Raw genomic sequence first — 10,557 nt, 5'->3', positions numbered from 1 at the left:
TAGAGTAAGCATGTTACATGTTAGTTTCAAGCGTCAAGTCTTAATCTTTAAAGATCTGGAGGATCTGCCCAAGATGATAACTACCCTGAACTTTATTGATTCTGCCTCAATTGATCTGCCTCAATGGTCTCAAGCTAAATCCGGACTAGGATAATTTGCATGTCCTTCTCGCAAATGATAGCTACCTCATTTTTTTCCTACCACCCATGATTGGCGTGGGTTTTCATGTTATACCTGTTCTTCCTCGATTAGTTTACAGTGGTTTACAGTGAAGAGCACTCAGTTGTTTGGCAAAGATATATCCCCTGGATGGAAGATGGCGATCTACTCAGGACTGTCTCAGAGTATATCCTTTTGCAGTGTTAGGCCTATATTAGGCACAGTGTTTTATTTTGACTATTATATAGTCTGGTTTTGATAATTACCTGATATATGTGCTACATAACTAAGGAATTTTTTTACTACACTTTCTATTCATAATGATAATTTTCCTCAAGGCATATATTATGTTTGTATATAATATGTTTATAATATAATATATTTGTACTTTTTTTTGGTTAATAGCCTTCCACTCCCCCAAGTAGGGCCCTTACTTCGGTAAGAATTTTGTTAGTACTCAAGTTCGTTGTACATATACTGCAAGTGCGAGTACCTGTAATACTCGCTTTTTCTTTTTCCTTTTCTGTTAGGTTATTTGTCTTCCCCTCCTCTCCCCCCTTTTTAATCCCTATTAGGGTTTATCCTTTCTCTCATCTACCCGAATTAATAAAGCCTTGTAGACACAGTATCAATGCCTCCACTAATTCATATAATGTATGTGGGTTTAATACCCTTAATAAAAGATCACAAATACTTTACAATCTTCACAGAGGGTCGATATTGTTATGAATCAAGAGACGCATTTCTGCACCAATAATATTTCCCCACATGGTACCACAGTACTTATGCTGAATCCAAATCTAGAGAAGTATCAATAGGTATCCATAAATCAGTACCACATGTAGTTTTGGCACACCGGGAACACCCTAATGGTAGATTTCTATTCCTGAAACTTTTGATTGAAGGTAGAAAATATACCATTGCAAATATCTATCTACCAAATCATGACCCCATCACTTATGGTTCTTGTGGAATTTCAGGAGGGTTTGGTACTGATAGGTGGTGACTTTAATTTTGTATCTGACCCACTTCTTCATCGAAAACTACAGTTTCTCCCCATGCAAAACTTTCTAAATTTGCAAAATTACTCCAACAATTTTCCCTGGTAGATATCTGGAGGGAAACACATCCTTGTGAAAAAGATCATTTTTAATATTTGCCGGCGCATGCCTCATACCATAGATTTGACGCATTTTTGGTATCCCAATATATGTTGACTTTGCCACTATTGGGAACTTTTTGTGGTCTGATCATGCGCCAGTCTTTCTATCAATAGGCACATCTCCAGTCTCTACGTCTGGTTGTAGTTGGAAACTAAATGACAATTTACTTACAGATCCAACCTGCATGGCAGATTTAACTAAAGTTATCAAAGATTTTCTGGCTATTCATGGGACAGATGTGACACTTTTACCATTCCAATGGGAATCATTCAAGTGTGTCCTGCGGGGTCATTTTATTAAATGTCTAGACTGAAAAAAGAGAAAATGGCTAATACTAAAAAGCTTCTATTATCTATATCCCAATTAGAAGCTAAATATAAAAAAAATTGGTTATAAAAATTACATTGGTTCTCTTATCTCTCCAATGCCAAATTTGAGAGCAATATTGGACAATATTCCTTGAAGTTTAGAGATAGGACTAGGAAAATATTTTACCAACATGGTGACAAATCTGGAAGATTATTAGCTAGAGCACTCCACTCCCGCGTGACCCATACTTCTATTCCATATGTTAGAACATCTCAGGGTAAAAAAAGTCTATAATCCATTGGAGATAATATCATCTTTTAAAAGTTTTTACCAAGACCTATACAGCCCTAAAGGGAAACACGCATATATGGCGCCGAAAACATTCCACAATAGAGTTCGAAAATATATAACAAGGACAGCGATTCCGTCCATCTCTGACAATGACCGCTTACATCTAGAGAAACCTTTCACTGACATAGAGCTACACCTAGATTTTAAAAAAACATTTCATGACAATTTTTATTCTCTTCTGCTGTCAGTATTTATAAGTATCTCCAGTGATTGTGGATTTTCCAAATCAATCCTTAGAGGCCCACATTACGGTGATACCTAAGCCAGGTAGAGATGCTACCCTATGCAGTAATTATAGACCCATTTCCTTGATGAGTTTGGACATTAGGATATATTCCAAAATTTTAGCCAACAGGTTAAAATCTTTGATCCCTGACATTATACATTTAGATTAAGTGGGGTTTACATCAGGCAGAGAAGCTAGGGATAATACCCCTAAAAACGGTATCTCTCAAACGGCCCAGAAAACTTCGGTCCCCATGTGTCTTTTATCGGTTGATGCCAAAAAAGCGTTTGACCGCGTTAATTGGGTGTTTTTACAGGATACGCTTCTTCAAATACGTATTAGACCACATATGTTTGATAGAATACAAGCCCTATATTGAGGTCCATATGCAAAAGTATGAACTAATGGAGTTTTATCAGACTCAGACAGGTTCAAGAACATCACTATACATTGTCTATATTTGCAGATGATCTCCTAATATATGTTACATCTCCACATATCTCTTTACTAGTGCTTATGAAAGATTTTGATCGTTTCCGGGCATTAGGTAACTTCAAAGGTAATTATGATAAAACTGAGGACCTTAATGTCTCTCTGTCACCTACCCAGGTATCACAATTACAAAACAATTTCCCTTTCAGATGGCAAGATATGTCCATTAAATATCCAGGCATCAGGATTTCGTCCAATGTTGCAGTTCTAGCGGATCCTAATTATAGATCCCTGCTTACACATGTTGAAAATATTCTTCTTATATACAATGATTTACGGTTGTCATGGTTGGGCCGAGTTAATACTGTAAAAATGAATATACTCCTGAAAGTAGTATTCTATTTTTACACAATTGCGATTCCACCACGTAATTATATCTATTTCCTCGTCTTACTCGATTGATACATACTTTTATATGGGGAGGAAAGAAGGCAAGATTGAATAAACAAATTCTTTCTCAAAAGAAATCAGAAGGTAGTATCGCTATTCCGGACTTTAAACTATACTATATGGCAGCAGTCCTTCATAGGGTAGTAGATTGGGCCAAAAGCAAAACTGAAAAGCTATGGGTAAGTTTGAATGAGGTTCTGACATTGTGTGATCTGTCTGTCTTACCATGGGTACACCCATCGTTCCGAACCCTTTTACCATCCACCCCCCGCCCAAGGTACATACGGTACTTGCATTATGAGATTCCCTACTGAAACAAAACATTTTATCTTCAAGGCCGGGGTCCACTGACCCTTCTATTTAATATTCCAGAATTCCTATCTTGGACCAAGCATGAACATCCATTTATTGGTAATATAATGCATAATGGCGCAATACCTTGTTTTGGAAATCTCCAGATTCCTCAGGAGTTACTAGGTTCAACCTGGTTGGCATGTAACCAAATGCAGGCTATCAGTTTAAAATTACACTCAATTGATAGTATACTTAGATCTCCCATGGGATTTGAGCAACTCATCCTACAAGGGATGACACATGGGGTGGCATGTATATATCAAATTTTATTGCAAGCTTTTAGACAAGGTCTGCCTCACTTTATTAGATATTGGGGAAAAGACCTAGATATATAATTGACCCATAAGCTGTCTAGGTCTAGTAAAGATCAAGAAAGGTCTTCTAAGATATTGAGCAGATGGTATAGGTGCCCAATGGACATCCACAAATTTGATCAGACATACTCACCTAATTGTTGGAGATATAGTCATACCCAGGGATCTATGGTTCATATTTGGAATCTTTGCTCTCCTGCCCAATCTTTTTGGAAGAAAATCCTTGACCTATTTAACAGATCAGATCACGGATTCAGATTTATGCCCACACCCCACTATGACTCTCCTACACATTCTAACTGGTCCCCTCAAACATATTTAGAAGGATCTACTGAGCCATTTCATTACACCTGGACAAAGAATCATTGCCAGACTCATGCCCTTCTATGCCAGAGTGGGTTTGTAGGAATAATGACATTAAGTCCATGGAATCGCAGATTGCATGGGAAGATAATACACTTACCACCCAATTTTCTTGGGACATTTGGGAATGTTACAAAAATTCACCAGAGATCCAACCCTTTTTGAAATAGAGTTCTTTGGCCTACCTCAGTAGAGGTGTTTTACAATGACTGAGAATAGATACACAGATATATTAAAATGGAATGGTGGAGTCTAATCTATTGTAATACTTGTGTCAAGGTAAACTAAGTTTTCTGTGTATTTGCCTATCTAATGCGGAACTTTGTTCAAATATGTCTCTTCAGTGTAGCTTTGAGTCTTGTCCACACTATTCCCGCTGACAAATATATGATTTATACAAATTTTTCTTGCGAAGATGAATATTATATTGATACTGTTCTTTGTTTATGCTGGTTATTTATATTATTGTATTGCTATATTATGGCTGGATATGTTTTATTCATGGTGATATGTACCCCCCACCTTTCCCTTCCCTTCTTTTCTTCTGTTCCTCTTTCATTGATATTTTGAAAACTTAATAGAAATTGATTATACATAAAATATACAATAAAACCGAACTAAACCCTTTAAAAAAAATGGACAGGGCAGGTTCTTTATTGCAGAAGGGACAGGCAGGTAAGTTTTATTGCAGAAGGGACACCATCTGTCACATGCTGACAAAAAGGATATTGAGAAAGTAGAGTAACAGATGAGATTATTGCTGTGCTGCTTCTTCTTTCATTCTCCAATTACAGGCTGAACCATGTCCACAATGATTTAGGCTCAGAGGACATAGTCTGGAAAATCCTGCCCAAAAGATTGATGGTAATTTGTGACAGCAACAATGTAAATGAAGTCACTGTGGTGTGATTGTGGCCGTGGTGTAAAACTGTGGTTTGTGATTTGAGATTACTCCTATTAGAAGATTCTGATACAGACAGTTTGACATTTATTAGCTTCAACTTAAAATATATCTAAAATGTTTTTTTTATTTATCTAGTATAGGATTGTTTAGAAACTCCACTGAGATTAATTGAAGTGGAACTATACAAATAAAAAATTACAATCAGGCAGGTCCATTAGAAGAAAGGATGGGCGACTGCAATAAAATAAATATTCCTGCCTGATTGTTTTTTTTTTTATTTACATTTACCTGTACCCGTTGCTGTAAAGGCACTGCCATCTTCTATTGATCCTCTTCCAGGTGCCAGATATTTGGCCATCTTCATTGGCCAGGCCGGGATGACATTCTGGGCAATTGATTTGGTTTCCAGCAACAATCATTTCAATTGCTGGCAGTTAATTGTTAAATAAAAGTCTTTGTGCAGTCTATTTTGGTTCTTGGCCTTAGAGTAGGGAAATAATAAACATCAGTAGGGTATTTTTTTTTAATCTCAGTGCCCTGCTAGTGAGTTTTCACTTGCTGCACAGGAAGTGTGCAGGCAATGCATCTTCCTAAAATGCGGGGAATTTCCACTTTGCACTTATTTCACCAGAACATCTGTTCTCATTGGAAGGTTTTCCATTGTTTGTTCTCATGACAACTATAAAATTAGGGTTTTCACCTCACTTTTTGTCTTTGTGATCAGGGGTGTAGTCACAAAAAAAAAGAGGGGGCACGTGCGCGCCCTACTACACCTGTGCCTGTGTTGCTCAAAGGGAAAGACACTTTCCCGAGAGTGGCGTCATGATACCAGAACCTGGCCACTCTCCCATCGCAGATCTGAGACAACCCGCCCACCTTCCTGAGCCTGCAATCAGTACGGAGGACGTGGTCCGCGGCTCTGGCCAGTGCGCCACCAGCAGGCTCCTTCTCCTGACGTGTGCCCACTCCCGAGTAAAAGTGAGGGCACAGGGTTCCCACCCATGCTTGCCCTACTACACCCCTGTCTGTGACTAACTAGAAGGTTACATCTCCTGAGAGAGGACATTGACAGCCAAACATAGGTGTAATCATTCTCACTGTATCCAAAACTTATTTTAAAAATTTAAAAAATCCCAATTTTACATACACTTTAGAGGAAGGTGCCAACTTTTCCTTATATTTTTTTGTGGCTAATTATGCCTCTAACCATAGCACCTGTTTACACATATTAGGGTTCCTCAATTTGTCTTTTTAAATATCATAAAATATGTGTGAGATTCCAGTATCCATAGCATACAGCTTTAATGTATCCTAAAATATTCAATTAACACTTTTATTTTTTCACTTGAGTGAAGGGAATATCATGTCATTACAGGTTCTCATTAAAATGCAGCTTGTGGCTGGTGGGAGAAAACAGCCATGCAATGGCCTTACATAACTTCCTCAAGTGATGCTGAGCCTTAAAGATTGAAAAAAGAAACAAAATTGGCAATATAGCCAGCGGTGGCAGCCTCGGTTTATTGTACAGGTTTCCTTTAGACATATTACTGTTTGATGAATGCTTTTACAGTAGTGTGATAAAGCATAAAAGATATCATCAATGACTGGGGTTAGGTGCAGATAATCAGAGGGATCAGGCATTACCTGGCTGCCTTTCCAGCAGTAGGCACATTGCCAGCCACTCAGCCACCCCAACCGCTGTGCTGGTTCTTATAAAAGCAGAATTTCAACATTCGACAAACAGCAGCAGCCAGTACTGAACCACTCACTACTACCCCCATTCAATCCCTATGGGTGGCTGCGGACATGGTTCACAGGTCTGAAGAAGCAGAACTTTACTGCAAACTCATTGTCCTTCTGAACTTAGCCTAATGTATAAAAATGTTCAGTAGCTGCTCTGCTGAACTGCAAATATCTGTAATATGAATACTTAAATATCAATGAGAAATGGCAACATTTTCTAAGCTTTAAAAATGTTAAAATAAAACAATCAATCTGAGTTCCAAATACAGCTTGTTTTCATTTCTTCTTTCACTTCCTACAACACATGAGGAGAAATTAGCACATGATGTTCTGATGGACTCAGGACGTATGTGGAACCATTTGTTAAATATTTGCATGAACAGTAACCACTGTGCTTGTGGTTATCTGTTGCATTTTGTGTCACTTTAACTTTTATCATGAGCATTATAACATGCTTTATCATACTGTGCACCAGAAGAGAGAATTACAAGTCTCATAATGAAACCAAAGAAACATAGTATAAATAATTTAAACTGGGCATATGATAATAAAATGCATGCTTGGTGGTTATTGGTGGTACCAAGACTTGTTCACTCTGCACATTATATGTGCCACAAGGCATATGCAATAGTGTGCATGGACACTGAAGAGTGCTGTTGTGCATCCTTACCACACAGTTTTAAAATCTTCCTTTATGGAATTCATGGCATATTATAACAAACTGATTACAAGTCTGACATGTCCTATCTTTTTCCATAAATACTACTGCAGTGCATGGGTTTGGCCTGATACCATTGGACATGAAGCAAATTGCCTTGTTTTTGAATTAGCAATGCTGCTCAACACAATCCTTGTGGAACTGGTCTAAATGACCCCACTGCAAACCACACATCACAGTGATAGTATTTCCAGGAATATGGGCAGCTGAACAGGATGTTGAGTCTGGCACCGCTTCTAAATTTCTCTATTGGCCAGTGAGGTATTCCATAACCTAAAAGGACCAATGGTAAGGCTCAGGAAGCAAGTCAAGATTTATAGAAAGATTTATGTTTTGCATGGTACTAACCTGCTAAGATCTATAGATATACTATTTTACTGCCATTGTGTTTCCTTTTCATTAAATGCTGATTGCCCAAGCTTTAAACAATATTTTTTTAAACTGCTTCTATTGTGCACTGCTTTGGGCGATGAACACGCACACACTTTCTATTATAGTCAGGATTTAAACAATATAGAACTACATACCATATCTGGGTCAATAGTTCATATGCTAAAGTCAGGTCACAGAGGACAATTCAGGCAAGCAGAAATTGTAATCCTAATTATTACATGGTTGTAAAGTAATGTACAATTATTAATTATTAAAAAAAGTTTAAAAAAAAAAGATGAATAAAAAATGACAAAAGACACTGATGAAAAATGCTGCAGAACTGAGAAATACATTCATGTAATGTCTACTGTTTGTGAAATGCATACTTTGCTTCATAAAGAGGAATTGTTGTCAACATTTATCTTCTCTTCTGATAGATTTATCACATATTTCTAAAAACTAACAACTAAAATCAGAATCTTGTTTAAAAAGAAAAACCTGTAATGGTTAAAATGATTACATTGACTTAGCTCTCCCTGATGTCCTTAGATGTATGCTATGTGGAAGATTAGTAAAAAGGTTTCTGGGTGTTAGCTATACTGATGGTAAGAACAAGAATACTTTTCTTCCCACTTGTACAGCTTAACCTCCCCACAGTATATGACCTAATAATGCATAATGGCTGATACCATCACCCATGTACCGTAAGATAAGGGGAAAGACAGAAGAGTAGGGAAGTACCTGATATATATAGATAAGTGTATTTTCTCAGTATAAATCTTCTTAAAACATTTTAAGCAATTAATACTATTAAGCCTGATCTCAGGTTCAGACCTCTTGACTTTATACTGTTGATCTTCCCAGGCCCAGGCAGCATTGTGATTCTCTCAGTAGTCTGCAACCTCTACACATCAACCAATAATGGCTTTTGTGCAAGGAATAATCATTCATCCAATTCCAAAGAAATATTTTTGGCACCCTATTAATCTTCTTGTGAACATGTACTTATATAGAAACATATTCAATAATGACCTTTTCTTCTATTTTTATTGGTCCATTAAACTGTGGGGTAGGTCTGTAACGAGCAAATATATATATATATATATATATATATATATATATATATATATATAGCATAAAATAGTATGAGTAACTAAACTAAAAAGTAAAACCTTGCTATGATATGAGAAAAGTAAAATATGTAGGACTTCATTCAAAGTTCATTGTAAAGTAATACACTGAGGAATACTGTATACCTTTTGTCCGTAATTCCTTCTGGAAATAGTAAAGCACTTCTTGTATGCAAGTGTATAGGTACTTTTATGTCTATGGTTTCACACCTTTGTATCTGTAGGGAGATATCCAAGGCACTGCTGCCTCCAAAAGCTGGTATTTGGAGACTTGGAGATGTCATTACGGCATGACCCACTGTTCTCCTTGCTGGTGGCTCTGACATAAGGAAGCAAACCCTGCCTCTACCAAGAGGCTGTCTCTTTACAGAGACACAGTGTGGGACAGGGTATTTGGGAAATGTCAGGTTACTATTGACGTCCATGTTCCCACTGATGTGATAACCCCTCCAATTTTCTTGGTGATTTTTAAAATTAAAAATGAGGGGAGCTTTTCAGTTCATACCGCAATAAGAGGTGATCATAAATCATTAATTGCGGATAAGTATTCCAAATGACAGATGTTTAGGATGGAAACCCTACTTACTGGGCCTGATTTATTAATGCTGTCCAAGGCTGGAGAGGATACACTTTCATCAATGAAGCTGAGTGATCCAACAAACCTGGAATGTATTTCTTAAAATAATTGGCTCTTGGCTGGCAAATGTTTTCCTTCACATTCACAGTTTAAGGTGTATCCTCTCCAGCCTTGGAGAGCTTTAATAAATTGGGCCCACTGTGGGAAATTTTCTGCTGTAGGACAGGAAGTGAAGGAAAGTATCCGATGCAGAGACAGCACAAAAAGGCTTGTAGGGGTTTAAACTCTTCGTTACTCTATCCATAAATAAATACATGTTTTCCCTATTAATACACGACTCCCTCCTTGCTGTCTTCCAGGTGCTTGTACTACTGCCAGAAATCTTTCTTCCACACAACTTACATCAATCCACACTTTGACAATCTGCCTGCTATGAGTTATGTGCCTTGAGGTACAGCTCATACTGCAGCTAGGTCATTTTACTGCTGCATTGTGTTATGTAAAGTGACAGAGACCTTCATCACATACATATAGGTTTATTGTGTTTCTAGTCATTTCTGACATTGTCTGAGCACTATTGACTGTGGAATTGAGTGTCACATCTAGGACAAATGAAAAATGTTAGCTATATGGGCTACTTATCTAAACCAGTTTTACTGTAGTTCTGTAGTATGATGACAAGCACATGTGTGTTCTATATATATATATATATATATATATATATATATATATTATAATAAAAAAACAGATTGACACAAACATATATACAGCTCTGGGTAATATGTTAGCACTATATAAACCCTGTTTATTATTAATATTAATAATAATATTAATAATAATACACACATTTGTTTAAGTACCAGGTTGGACCCCCTTGTGTTTTTAGAACTGTAGTCATTTTTCGTGACTTTGATGTAATAAGGTTCTGGAACTATTCCTCCAGGGTTTTTGCCCATATTGCCATAATACAATCCTGCAGTTTTTTTGCATAA

This window comes from Pyxicephalus adspersus, chromosome 6 (genome assembly GCF_032062135.1).
Source record: "Pyxicephalus adspersus chromosome 6, UCB_Pads_2.0, whole genome shotgun sequence".
NCBI lineage: Eukaryota > Metazoa > Chordata > Amphibia > Anura > Pyxicephalidae > Pyxicephalus > Pyxicephalus adspersus.
This window is presented reverse-complemented; position numbering follows the sequence as displayed.